The 12752-nt window shown below is 44.4% G+C and overlaps 1 protein-coding gene across 6 annotated transcripts in view; it reads right to left on the bottom strand.

Annotated features, from left to right (window-relative positions):
- The window catches only part of MAGI2 (membrane associated guanylate kinase, WW and PDZ domain containing 2), a 1098994-nt gene that overhangs the window by 32658 nt on the left and 1053584 nt on the right, over nucleotides 1-12752 (bottom strand). The gene's annotated exons all lie outside the window — the stretch shown is intronic.

The following is a 12752-nucleotide window of genomic DNA, read 5'->3' as shown; positions in this document are numbered from 1 at the left end:
AGTCGACCCCTGAGGGTAACTTTCAATCCTTCCCAGACAGATTCTGGGGAGGCCCCACACTCCAAATTATCCGTGAAATAATCCTGAATCCACCCTTCAATTTGATCCGCTACCGAAGGATCATCCAACAGGCTATCATTGAAACGCCAGTATTTCTGCCCAACCCCACCACCCGTACCAGCTAGCTGTAACCAAACAGGCGCATGATCGGACCAAGTGGTCCGCTCAATGCCCGCCCTCTCCACTCTGCGAAGGAGACCCCGTTCAACGAAAATATAGTCAATCCTGGAGTAAGAAGCATGTACCTGCGAAAAATAAGAATAGTCTCGTACCCGAGGGTGCAACCAGCGCCACCCATCCTCCACATTAAGTTCCCGGAGCGCAGCCCGCAATAGGTTCCGATCACGTCTACCATAGCCCCCAGCAGACCCAGAGTTGTCCAAATGCGGTGTGACAGTAAGATTGAAATCCCCACCCAAAATTAAGGCCCCACCCTTAAACTGCAAAATCCTGGTCGCCAGGTCCCGAACAAAAGAGCCCTGACCCTCATTGGGAGCGTAAACATTAACCAGAGAATACAGACAGCCCTCCAACAGCACCTCCACCATAATATAACGACCCTGAGGGTCTCGCACCACCCTTTTAATTTCACACCTCAGGTGCTTACTAAATAGAATCCCCACCCCACCCGTCTTGGAGCGACCCGCCCGAGATGCCCAAAGTGCGGTAGGGAATCGGGGGTCACGGACCAGAGTCTCGTGTGACCGTAACAAATGTGTTTCCTGGACAAAGCATACGGAAGCCCTCAGACGGGCCAGCTCCCGAAATAAAGCCTTCCGTTTATGGGGAGAGTTAAGCCCCCTAACATTATAAGAGATAAACTTAATACCTGCCATAGAGAGAAAAAGAAACCCAACAGGTACCCAAGGCCCAAAAATAAAGTATGGAAAGAAGAACCCCCAAGTCAAGAACTGTCACCCCCCACTGTCCAACCCCACCCCATCCCACCCCGCACCCACCCACCACACCCCTCCATCCCCCAACCCCCACAATGGGAGCAGCCAAACCTCCCATGTACAAACCCGGAAGTTAACAGTCCCCAACGCCCTTTACACAGCCCAAGACATACAGCAAACTGATCCCCATAGACAAACAGTCCACCCACCAACAACCATCCCCACCCCACAACAGCCCCCAACTCAACAGGCAAAGTCACTTTTTAAAGGAAAAACAAACCAGTTACAACAACCATCAATCCCCCTCCCGCCACCCGAGCCCGGGTGCCTCCTAGCCCTAAGGCACATCTTTTATCCCCTCCCCCCAAGGGGCAGAGGCACAAGCCATTCACACAGGGAGATAGTACCCACAGCTAGCACATGTCAAGTAAGTCCTGAAGAGGTAGAAGCCACTGCAGGAGGGGAGGGACCACCACCCGGACTTCCACGGCTTCCTCGAGCACCACGCTCCACACGCTGCCATCCAGAAGGGGCAGAGGGCCTACCAGGGCCGACCCTGTCCCGTTGCTCCGGGCCCAGCACCTCCGGCACCTCAATGCCCGCTTTCAACAGCAGGTCACGTGCTTCTCGTACAGTCACAACCCTGGTATGGACTCCATTGATGGTAATAACCACACCGAAGGGATATGTCCAACGATAACGGAGATTGCTCCGCTGGAGAGCTTTGGTGATCTCCCGGAAGGAGCGCCGCTTCTGCAGGGTGCTAGCAGCCAAATCCTGATAAAATTCCAGGCGATGACCCTCCCAGGTCACTGTACTCAGCTCCCGGGCCCTCCGCAAGGCCCGTTCCTTGATCACGAAGCTCTGCAGGCAAACCACCACATCCTTAGGCTGGTCCGAGAGCCGCGGGCCCAAAGCTCGGTGTGCCCGTTCTATCCCCGGGTCAAGGGAGTCATCCTGGAGCAGCCAGCGCAGCAGACGCAGAACCACCTCACGAACATCCCTATATTCCGGAAGCTCTGGGAGTCCCCGCACTCGCAAATTATTCCGACGAGTACGGTTTTCCAAATCCTCAACTTTATCTAGCAGGAGTAGGTAATCAGCGCCAGAATCCTCCATCTTACGCTGTACACCGGTGACAGAAGCCTCACACGCGTCCAGCCGGGTCTCAACCACATCCACACGAGAGCCCACCTCAAGGAGATCCGAGCGCAGTTCCTGCACAGTCTCCCGAACCTGCACTGCTACAGCTGCAATTTCAGATTTCACCTCCTGTATCCAGCGCTGCATGTCAGCCTTAGTCAAAGGGTCAGCCGAGCTCACAGCCGATTCCAGGGCTGCCGGATCCGCCGCATCCCCCACCGCAAGCAGGGCCCCACTGCCACCTTCATCCGGGCCTGAGCCACCACGTGCGCCCCTGCCAAGGGTCTGCTCCAAAGTTCTTTGCCCAAGTTTGTCTCCAGGCTGCCGTTTCCGCGTCGCCATTGCCGGATCGCACTCCCTCACAACCGGGACCCGACGGACAAAAAAACAAAGCGCAATTACACAGCCGACACGGGGATCTCAGCGCGGGCTAGAACGGAGCTCACCTAGCAAGCGTCCATTCGTGCCGGTGACGTCACTTCCTCCCCCAGATGTGCTTGTTTTTGAGTGCAAATTAACTCAAAACAGGGCTTGATAGTCAACAAGCAAACACGCACCATCTGCGGTCATTCTCGTTTTTTTTTTTAAATTTAATTTCTGTCAGAGCTCAAAATCCAAGTTTGCAAAGATAAGAAGATATAAACGGTAGCAAAGCCTTGATTTCTTTGTTGCTCAAGTTAGGATAACTACTGCATACAAAATAAAAACTAAAATTACTTGCTGTTAGTTTTCAAGGACCCATCACACCAAAGAATAATGCTTGCGGTTGTATCCTTATATACACAGATGCTCATAACATTGACAGACTCTTGCATATGCGATGTACATGTCATCTATTCCAGTGTATACTTATGAAGGGAATTAAAAAAAAATAAAGATCTCTCATGGCACACCCAGAATCTCTTCGGGGCACACCACTGTGCTGGGGCTCACAGTTTGAGAAATACTGATCTAAATCATGAATCGGGCTTCTGAAATATGCACTATAGTTACATTACATTAGTGACTTCTATTCTGCCTGTACCTTTGCGGTTCTAAGTAGAGAGTTGCACGGGGACAGAAATCCCACCCATCCCCGCCCGTCCCCGCCAGGATCCTCTCCATCCCCAGCCATCCCCGCAAGGAATTACCTCCGTTCCCGCCCGTCCCCATAAAAAGCAGCAATTACTTCTGACAGGATCATCAATTCCACAGTTTCTTTTGCTGTTTTCCTTGTGGAATCTCTTTGGTGGAACCCTTTTTTTCTTTTCTGTTCAGGTAATTAACATAAACCCCTCTTTTACTAAGGCTGACATGTCCATTATATTATATGGACGAACCCTGCTTCCAAAGCCTTCCATCCCCGTGGGAGTCCCGTTGGCTAGAGGGGGGTCCCCATGGGTGTCCCGTGGGTTAGGGGGGATTCCTGCGGGACCTCCGCGGGACCCGCGGGATTCCCGCGATCCCCGTTCCCGTGCAGACCTCTAGTTCTAAGCGGATTACATTGGAAGATAACTGGACATTTCCAGGAAGTTACATTACATTGGAATTTAGTTGGTTTCAAGTTACATAGTGAGGTTCTGGTTATATTTTGTGACATAGAGAAGAAGTTACCAGCGGGATGGGTTTCAAAGTTGTATTTAGTGATATAGAGAGGAAGTTACCAGATGGGTGGGTAGTAGAGAATGACACGGTGACAAAATTCATCACCGTTCCCGTCCCCGCAGATAACCGCGGGAAACCATCTTCATGTCATTCTTTAAGGAGAGAGGGAAGAATCAGAGTATGAATGGCCACAACCACTGACCCGCAAGCTTTGCTTTGAAGAATGCTGGTGTAGAAGAACTGAAGTTGAAATAGACACTAAAAAATGACATGGGATTATTTCCCGCGGTTATCCACGGGGACGGGAACGGTGATGAATTTTGTCACCGTGTCATTCTCTAGTGGGTAGTACGTGGGAAATTTGCAGAGGGTATAGGAGGAGGGGGAGGTTAGGTTAACTGAATATGTTTTTTGAATAGTAGTGTGGCAACTAGACTAGTAAATGATGAGTCAGGAAAATATCATCGAATCTGGATTGCACTTGGCCCTCTGTCAATGATTTCTTGTGCAACACCAACTTGTCTTCTCTTCAGGATTCAGTTTATCTAACTCTGCTTAGGACACAATAGCATTGTTCCTTCCCTGAGTCGTTTATCTGCTGTACACATAGCGGAGATGTGCTATCAGGTCACTGCAGAGGTGGCTCCATGTATGTTCCTCAACTAATAAATTATAAATTGCACTAAGCTTGTGACTGGATGAACGATGGATCACAGAGATGAACATTATGGGGTCCTGTAACTAAGGCGCGCTGATTTAGCGCGCACTAAATGCTAAGGCGTCCATTATATTCTATGGGTGTACTAATCTTTAGCGCGTGCTAAATCAATTAGCGCGCCTTAGTAAAAGGACCCCTATATTATTATTTTCAAATTTAAAATAGGTAGTTTATGAACTAGCCCCCTCCTTTACAAAGCCGCACTAGCGTTTTTAGCGCCGGTGGTCACGGTAACCGCTCCAATGCCCATAGAATTCCCATAAGCGTCCGAGCTGTTACTGCGACGACCGGCGCTAGAAACTCTAGTGCGGCTTTGTAAAGGAGGGGGCATTCTAACAGCACAATTAAAACCGTTTTAATTTAGAGTTATTATTTGAAAAAAACGTACTTTATAAAAACATGTTTATATTCCATACTTATAGAAATGTGAAACGGATGTCACCTCCACACCCCTTTCTATAGACTCACACTTGTCAAAAATTTCTTCAATATTCACCGACCCTCAGAAGTATAAAAGGACTTGTTTAAAGGACTTGGTGGTTGTATAAGACGGCGAAAGCTTGTAGAGAGATATGAGCCTTGAAAAAACCCGCTGAGTGAAACATGTCGGCATAGATGTCCCTACTAACTGACCACCTGAAGGCAAAAAAGCTAAATGCTAAGTACCTTGTTAAAAATGGTTGTTGACAAATGCTTAAAAATAACTTTTAAAATAATTCAACTAAGATAGAAAAGTTGGACCCAGTGAAGATATAGTGCGTGAAGCTGGATACAGTGAAACGTTTTGAGTATCGTGGTGGCACCTCTGAGGGTCGGTGAATATGGAAAAAATTTTTGACAAGTGTGAGTCTATAGAAAGGGGTGTGGAGGTGACATCCGTTTCACATTTCTATATGTACAACTTTACTTGCACAAAAGCGATTACATAAAGATATAGTGCTAATCTTCAAATATATTCCATACTTAAACATCCTTTTTTTGGTTTTCTTCCAACTTTACAGTGTCTTTTTTATACTTTCCAATAAAGAATGTATCAAAATTACAACTGTGCAGTGAACTGTAAAACAGCCGTGAAGGTGATGAAGCCGGCCTGTCACACTTACCGTGTAAACATATCTTCTGAATTCTGAGACCAATATAAAGAGCTTGGAAGCCTGAATGTAGCAGAGAGGACAGTCAATAAGAAAAAGAAACCTCTGGAGAGCAATTGGTGACAAGATGGAGACAGATATTAGATTTAAAGACATGCTGGTGGGTGAAGTACGGTTTTTGTTTGAATTACCTCCGAGTTATCCAATGCAATTGTGAGTTTATCAGTGACAGTCCTAAGGAGCCCTTTTCTGAATGTGTGATAAGCAGTTATTGTATTAATCAGCATGCTAATTTATGCAGTAAAGGCCATATTCTATAAACAGTGCCTACGTTACCCTTACTGCCATCTGTTTTGTAGGTGGAAAGGGCTCCCGCACTAACCCCACATTAATTGCGCAGCTCGTGGCGATTTACTCGCGCCATCCGATTAGTGCAGGATACGCCTACTCCCTGCATCCACAGAAAAAATATAAAATAATAATTTCTGTTTTTTAGCATGAGGTTAGCACACACCAGGGGTAGGCAAGTCCGGTCCTCGCGAGCCACAGGCAGGTCAGTTTGATTTCCTGGTAGACAGTGTGTTTCCTGCTCGTCAGCTGATCCCGGCTTGTGCCGAACCCTGGGTCCCTGCTCGAGTCATGCTTAGTTTACTGGTGCAAACACAGCTCCTGAAGACCCCAGGTGGTGAAACAACAGTCTTGTGTTGAGCTGAATGCTTTACGAATTGAAGAGCGGGGACCATCATGAGGACAGAGAGGCCTGCCGATTGTGATTTTCATGTGCAACTCTCAGTTTGAAGCCTCTCTGACTAGGTGATCATGGACTAACGAACTCATGAACTAACCAAGATCCAGTTTTGGATAAAAGTAATCACAATGACTGTAGTATGTGTGTGAAAGCTGAGACGTGAGTGTGAGTGATGGGGATTGGATTCACTAACTAAATTATTCTGATATTTATTAATAAATTAAGTATTGGTGAGTTGTAAAAGTACTGTAATGAAATGAACTGTGGGAGATAAGATTAAAATTGAATTGATTCAGATAATACTTGTTTGATTTAAATATTTAATAGCTGGTTTTAAGAATTTGATATATATTCATGGTGGACATCCTAAAAACCTGACCTGTCTGTGGCTCTCGAGGACCGGAACTACCTACCCCTGGCACACACCAATTCTGGGACTACCGGCAGCACGCCTAAGCGCGCCCCATGGTATTACTTTTTTAACCTGTCGTAAGCCACGCGATACTGCTTACCGCAACTTAGTAAAAGGGCCCCAGAGACTTGTTTGCGGAAATATTCTTTAATTCTACACTCAGCAAGATGCAGGAATATTTTAAAGTTAATACATACAGTTACTAAAGTGCGTTTCCACATTAGCATGTATTAACTCTGTTAATGTGTTTGACAAATGACATATATAGCTGTACAAAGGGTAAAAAAGTCAAGGATTTGATACACTGCCTTATTGTGGGTACATTCAAAGTGCTTTATATATACCGCAAATACTCTATGCACTACTTTCTGTCCTTAGTTCTGTACCTGGAGTAATGGAGGGTTAAGTGACTTGCCCAGGGTCACAAGGAGCTGTTGTGGGGAGATATATACAGTGTTCTCCCGGTGGTTCGCGGTCCCGGTCATTCGCGGTATTTTCTGACCGTGAACCGCTGACAAGGAGAGGGCAGCGGGAGAGAGCAGCCAGAGCACCGCGAGTGCAGGAAATCACTCGCGGTACGCTCCAACCGCCTCTTCCTGCACTAAGTCGGGCCTTATCCAATCAGGAGCTGCGTTTCAAAGCACTGCCTATACTGTATATAAATATATATACACGGTATAGGCAGTGGCATAGCGAGGGTGAGCGGCCCCAGGGCGATGGCACCCCTCCCCCGCCCTCCCTACCACGCGCGCACACCCTCCCCCCACGTCGGCTTCAGCGCTCTCTCCGACGTCATTTCCTAGGCGCAGGTCCTGGAAGTGACATCAGAGAGCGTGCCGAAGCCGACCTGGACAGCAAGTTGGTGGCTGCTCGTGCCGAATTTAAAACGGTACGGGGGAAGAGAAGGGGGCACATGCACAGCAGGGGGAGGAGTGGGAAGGGGGGGCAGACCACCCCCCTTACTAAGCCACTGTATATAGGTATTTGTATTGTGTGTGTGTGTGTTTGTGTATATAGTTATATGTGCTTATTTGCGCATTTATGTCTGTGTCTATGGGTCTTTGTATGGTGTATGTGTGCGTGTGTTGTGGGTCTTTGTATTTTGTGGTTTTGTAAATAGTTATTGGATTTATGACTCACTACCACTTATGATCGGGTAGGCAGACAGTCTTTGAGTCTAAACAGAATACATGAATAGGCAGAACCACCAGCTGGAGTGGAAAACTTAGATGTCTGCAGCTTACCGAAAGTTATATAATAATCAGTTTATATACCACAAGGCCGTACAGTTCTATGCGGCTTACAATAGTTAAAAAAAAACAACAACAGAAGAAGCTGACTAGAACTTTAAAAAGTTAAAAGTCAATAATTAGAGCGCTTGAGACTGCATTATGGCATACGCAGCACTGCGCATTTAACATGTAACAGATGGTTCCTACTCAGAAGAGTTTACAATCCAAAATGGACAGACAGACAGAACATGTAGAGGTTGGGGAGCTTTATACAGAACAGGGGATCATTTGATTCTACTCTTTCCAGGGTACAGGTTTTCAAGTTGACATAAGGTACAATTTAAGTGGAGTAGTTCATATAGGTAATGGATCTTTTTTTCTCCAATTACAAGAATTACAAAATTCTCATATTTCAGAAAGCCACAGAGAACAGATTTTACAGGTAGCAAAACACGAGTCACGTTTACTGCAGCCTGAAGTTCTTTCCGTAAGATCTTTTCTTACAGAACACACTAGAAAGTATTACCATCCCAGTAACAAGGAATATTATTGTACAGGTCTTTAATAATGTTCTTTATGTCACTTTTTTTTTAATGGAACCAAATCCATCGGGAGCTACATTATAGCAATAATGACCTTGGCTCTCTGCGATGAATGATGGTTCTCCTGATAGTACGCTCTACCAGTCGATAATGCTAATAACTAAGATTAGGAGTAGTGTCTAATGGACATGAAGAACAACTTCTGTAGAAAAATTCCACTATCAAACTACAACATTTAAGAAAATAATAATTTTATTTTGAATATTTTACATTGTTTTCAACCTGCTTATTCTAACCAGTAATGCTTAACAGAAAGAGAGAATTTGAACTAATGGAGAGTAAAGTTACATTTTTTGAGCAAGTGCCTATGGTCTTCTTGGTCACAGGACTTGAATTATGATGGCTTTTCTTCCATTCTGCCAATAGGTAAAAAAAAAACCCAAAACAACCTTTAGCCAATCAGGACCAAGTTATCTTTTCTGTTTCAGCACCCCAAATCTGGAATTCTCTCCCTATCTATCTAAGGGAAGAAACAAACATAGAAAAATTCAAAGGTAACCTGAAGAGTTTTCTCTTTAAAGATGCCTTTTCTATTTAATCTTTTCTACACAAATTAATAACAATTCTTTTACCTCTAATCTTTTACTGAAATATTCAGTTTTTTCCCTTCCTCATGTATTTTCCTTACTTGTTTTTCTATCTTTAACATATATTGTAACTTTTACCCCTCCTTTTCCTTATGTATCATGTTTTGTTTCGTTTTGTATTTTTTCTGTCAATAATGTGTTCAGTCTTATTTAGTGTATTATTCCCCTTTTTTATTGTAATTTTAATAACATGTACATTGCTTAGAATGTAGATTAAGCGATTAATCAAATTTTTAATAAACTTGAAACTTGAAACTATATGCTAGTGTTCTATGGATGACGGTCTTACATATGATTTTGATTTGCCCCACTGCCGAGCTAGTGGATGAGAAGCCCATTGGTTAGTGCAGTGAGCTGAGAACCTGGGGAACTGGGCTTGATTCTCACTGTAACTCCTTGTGACCCTGGCCCAGGCACTTAACTCTCCATTGCCCCAAGTACATAACTTAAATTGTGAGTCCACTAGGGACAAAAAAATACCTACATATAGTATATGTAAAGCGCTTTGAAATGATCGGGAGGGTCTTTGGGGTAGTAAAAGTAGTTAGCTTAGCAGGGTTTAAAAAAGGTTTAGATAATTTTCTAAAAGAAAAAAAAAAAAAATCAATAAATCACTATTAAGATGGACTTGGGAAAATCCACAACTTTTTTTTTTTTTGGATAAGCAGCATAAAATCTGTTTTACTCTTTTGGTACATTGCCAGACACTTGTGACCTGGATTGGTGACTGTTGGAAACAGGATACAGGGCTTGATGGACCTTTGGTTTATCTTCTTATGCAAGGCTTATCTTCTTATGGGGATGTGATTCAAGGGGGCAGCTTCTGTCTTCTTGCACCAGCCTCTTTAAAAAGTGGCCCAGGTCATGGCATAGCACTCAATGCTGCTAGGCACAATGAATCACGCCCCTTACGAGGTTTATCTGAAATACCACAGGTTAGTTACTCCCATGGGAATAAGGTGCTGTAAAAGCCCTACTTTTTCCACTCTCTAATAAACACTCTCTATCAATGTTGGGATGTGATTGATTAGCGACATGAAAATTTTTATAAGAAAGTTTTGTTAATGAATGCAAAAGGGGTAAGGAGTGTAATAACTAATCCAACTAATAATGTATTTATTAAAATTTAAGAATAATACACAGGTATAAAAATCACAATCAAGTATCAGCAGACAAAAACAGTATTAAAAATTCAACACAGCTATGTTCCAGTTTAACGGTAACTGGCAACGTACTGCATGAACTTACTCCAAAAGCACATCTTCAGCAACGTAAGGTGTTTGTACACTCTTGTTTTAACAGCAACCTCCGCTGTCTATAATTACACATAGAACCCACGATAAATAAGAAACTGAAATATTGCTCGAGCTGGCTTTGGTGGCACATATATTTTCTTTTCGACTGCAACTTTAGGAGCAGTTCCATCAAGAAACAAAAGAATGGACAGAATTAAAATGAAAGGGAAATACAATGGGGTCTAAATCCCGACCACATACAATACAAAATTAGCCCACTTGCAAGGAAAGGTTAAAGCTGGCACTGAAATCAATAGGCTCCAACCTGTTTTCTAATATTACATTACTCCATTTCAGCTCTGCAACCATATCACCAAAACATTTACCAAACAAAAATATTTCAAGGTGCCCAAGATCCTGAAGTTCACAGCTGCCCCCCCCCCCCCAAGAGGTAATGAGGCTCTCGCAAGAGAATCTAAAAAAAAAATTGTGGCTTCCACAGCAAGAATCTGCCCCCATAAATTAAGGAAATTTTTCCTCTGAAGTTGTCCCTTGAATGTGTTTGATATACAGTAAAACCTTGGATTGCAAGTGACTTGGGGCTCCTTTTATCAAGGTGCGCTATGGGGGTTAGCGTGTCGGACATTTCCTCACGCGCTAGCCAAAATACTAATGCCTCGTCAATGGAGGCATTAGCGGCTAGTGCAGCAGGTGGTTTAACGCGTGGTATTCCGCGCGTTAAACCCCCTATCGCGCCTTGATAAAAGGACCCCTTGGTTTGCAAGCATTTTGCAAAACAAGCAAAACATTTTATTAAATTTTAACTTGATTGATATACAAGCAATTTTCTTGCAATACAGGTACATACAGTATACACGCATCACATCATCACAACTGAGCTGATGGTTCTTCTCTCTCTGACGCTGCGGGAGAGTAGTGACTGTTCTAAATGAGCGAGGTCTTGCAATACGAGTACATACAGTATACACGTCACATTACCACAACTGAGCTGATGGTTCTTCTCTCTCTGACGCTGCGGGAGAGTAGTGACTGTTCTAAATGAGCGAGGTCTTGCACTACAAAAACGTATAGTATTTTGTATTAAAGTTTTTGGGTTGTGGAACAAATCGTCTGAGTTTCCATTATTTCCTATGGGGAAATTTGCTTTGATATACGAGTGCTTTGGATTACAAGCATGCTTCTGGAACCAATTATGCTCGCAAACACAGGTTTGACTGTATTGTGTTATATTACAGCAATGCATGTTAGTTTAAGGTGCTGTGGATTACTTAACCACAAGATGGAAAGCATGTAGATGCATGCTAAATAGCTCATTCTGATGCAACTTAAACAACACAGCTTGTGGTAAACTTGCAAGCATTGGCATAGTAAAGGTGTGTGGGGGGGTATGTGGGCAGTCCCCCCAGGCGCCGTCATGGTGTGGGCCCTGGCACCCCTCCTCATCTCTGCCTCCCCCCCCGGCCTCTTCCCACTCCTCCCCCGCCACCCAAACGCCCCCCCCCCCTCCCCTTTCCCCGTACCTCTAGTTGGTCACCGCCGCGAGCAACAACTTCCAATGTGCTCATACCTTGTCAGCTCCACTGACGTCCCTTCCGGGTGCAGAGCATAGGCAGTGACGCCAGAGGGAGAGCAGACGCGGTCGCAAGCAGCACGTTGAAGTTATTTCAATTTCAAGTTTCATTAAAGTTTGATATTCTGCTCATCGGGTTGCTTAACGGCGTACAAAAAATATTAAATCAGGGGGAACGTAGACTAAGACGCACGGACTTACTGGCAATGGATGAAGGGAAGAACTACAACTCAAGATAGGATAGAGAACCAATTAAGGAAGATTTAGAGAGGAAAAGGAAAAGAAAAAAAAAAGGAAATTCGTTTATAGGCTGAAGGCATCTTTAAAGTATGGGAGCTGTTACTGAAAAAACGGGTCAATGGATTGGCCCAAATTCTATAACCGGCACCTATTAGGCACCTATTTTGGAGGCACCTATCTAAATTAAATACTAAGCTCAATTAAGCAATTAAGCAGCAATTAAGCAGCAATAATTGAAACTTAGGCGCCTATCAAGAAAGAGTGGTTCTGTAATAAGGCGCCTCTAAAAATTTAGGCGGCCTTCAAGAAAATAGGCGCTCTGCACTTTAGGCGTGGCTACCTATTAGGCGCCTTATTACAGAATCACTGCTCTTAAGCGCTCACATGTCCACCTAACTCTTAGTTGTGCCTAGAGCTGGCCTAGTTATTGGACGCCTCCAAAAAAGCATGATTCATTCAATAGCACCCAACTGTGCTTTGAATCGCACTGAACGGTGCGCCTATGTCGGCGCCTAACTTTTGGGCGCTTCTTATAGAATTTTCCCCTTTGTGTTAATGCGTCGCATCAATGGGGATGGATAGCAGATGTTGAGACTTTGAGCGAAGGATTCTT

This window comes from Geotrypetes seraphini, chromosome 9 (genome assembly GCF_902459505.1).
Source record: "Geotrypetes seraphini chromosome 9, aGeoSer1.1, whole genome shotgun sequence".
Lineage (NCBI taxonomy): Eukaryota > Metazoa > Chordata > Amphibia > Gymnophiona > Dermophiidae > Geotrypetes > Geotrypetes seraphini.
This window is presented reverse-complemented; position numbering and strand designations above follow the sequence as displayed.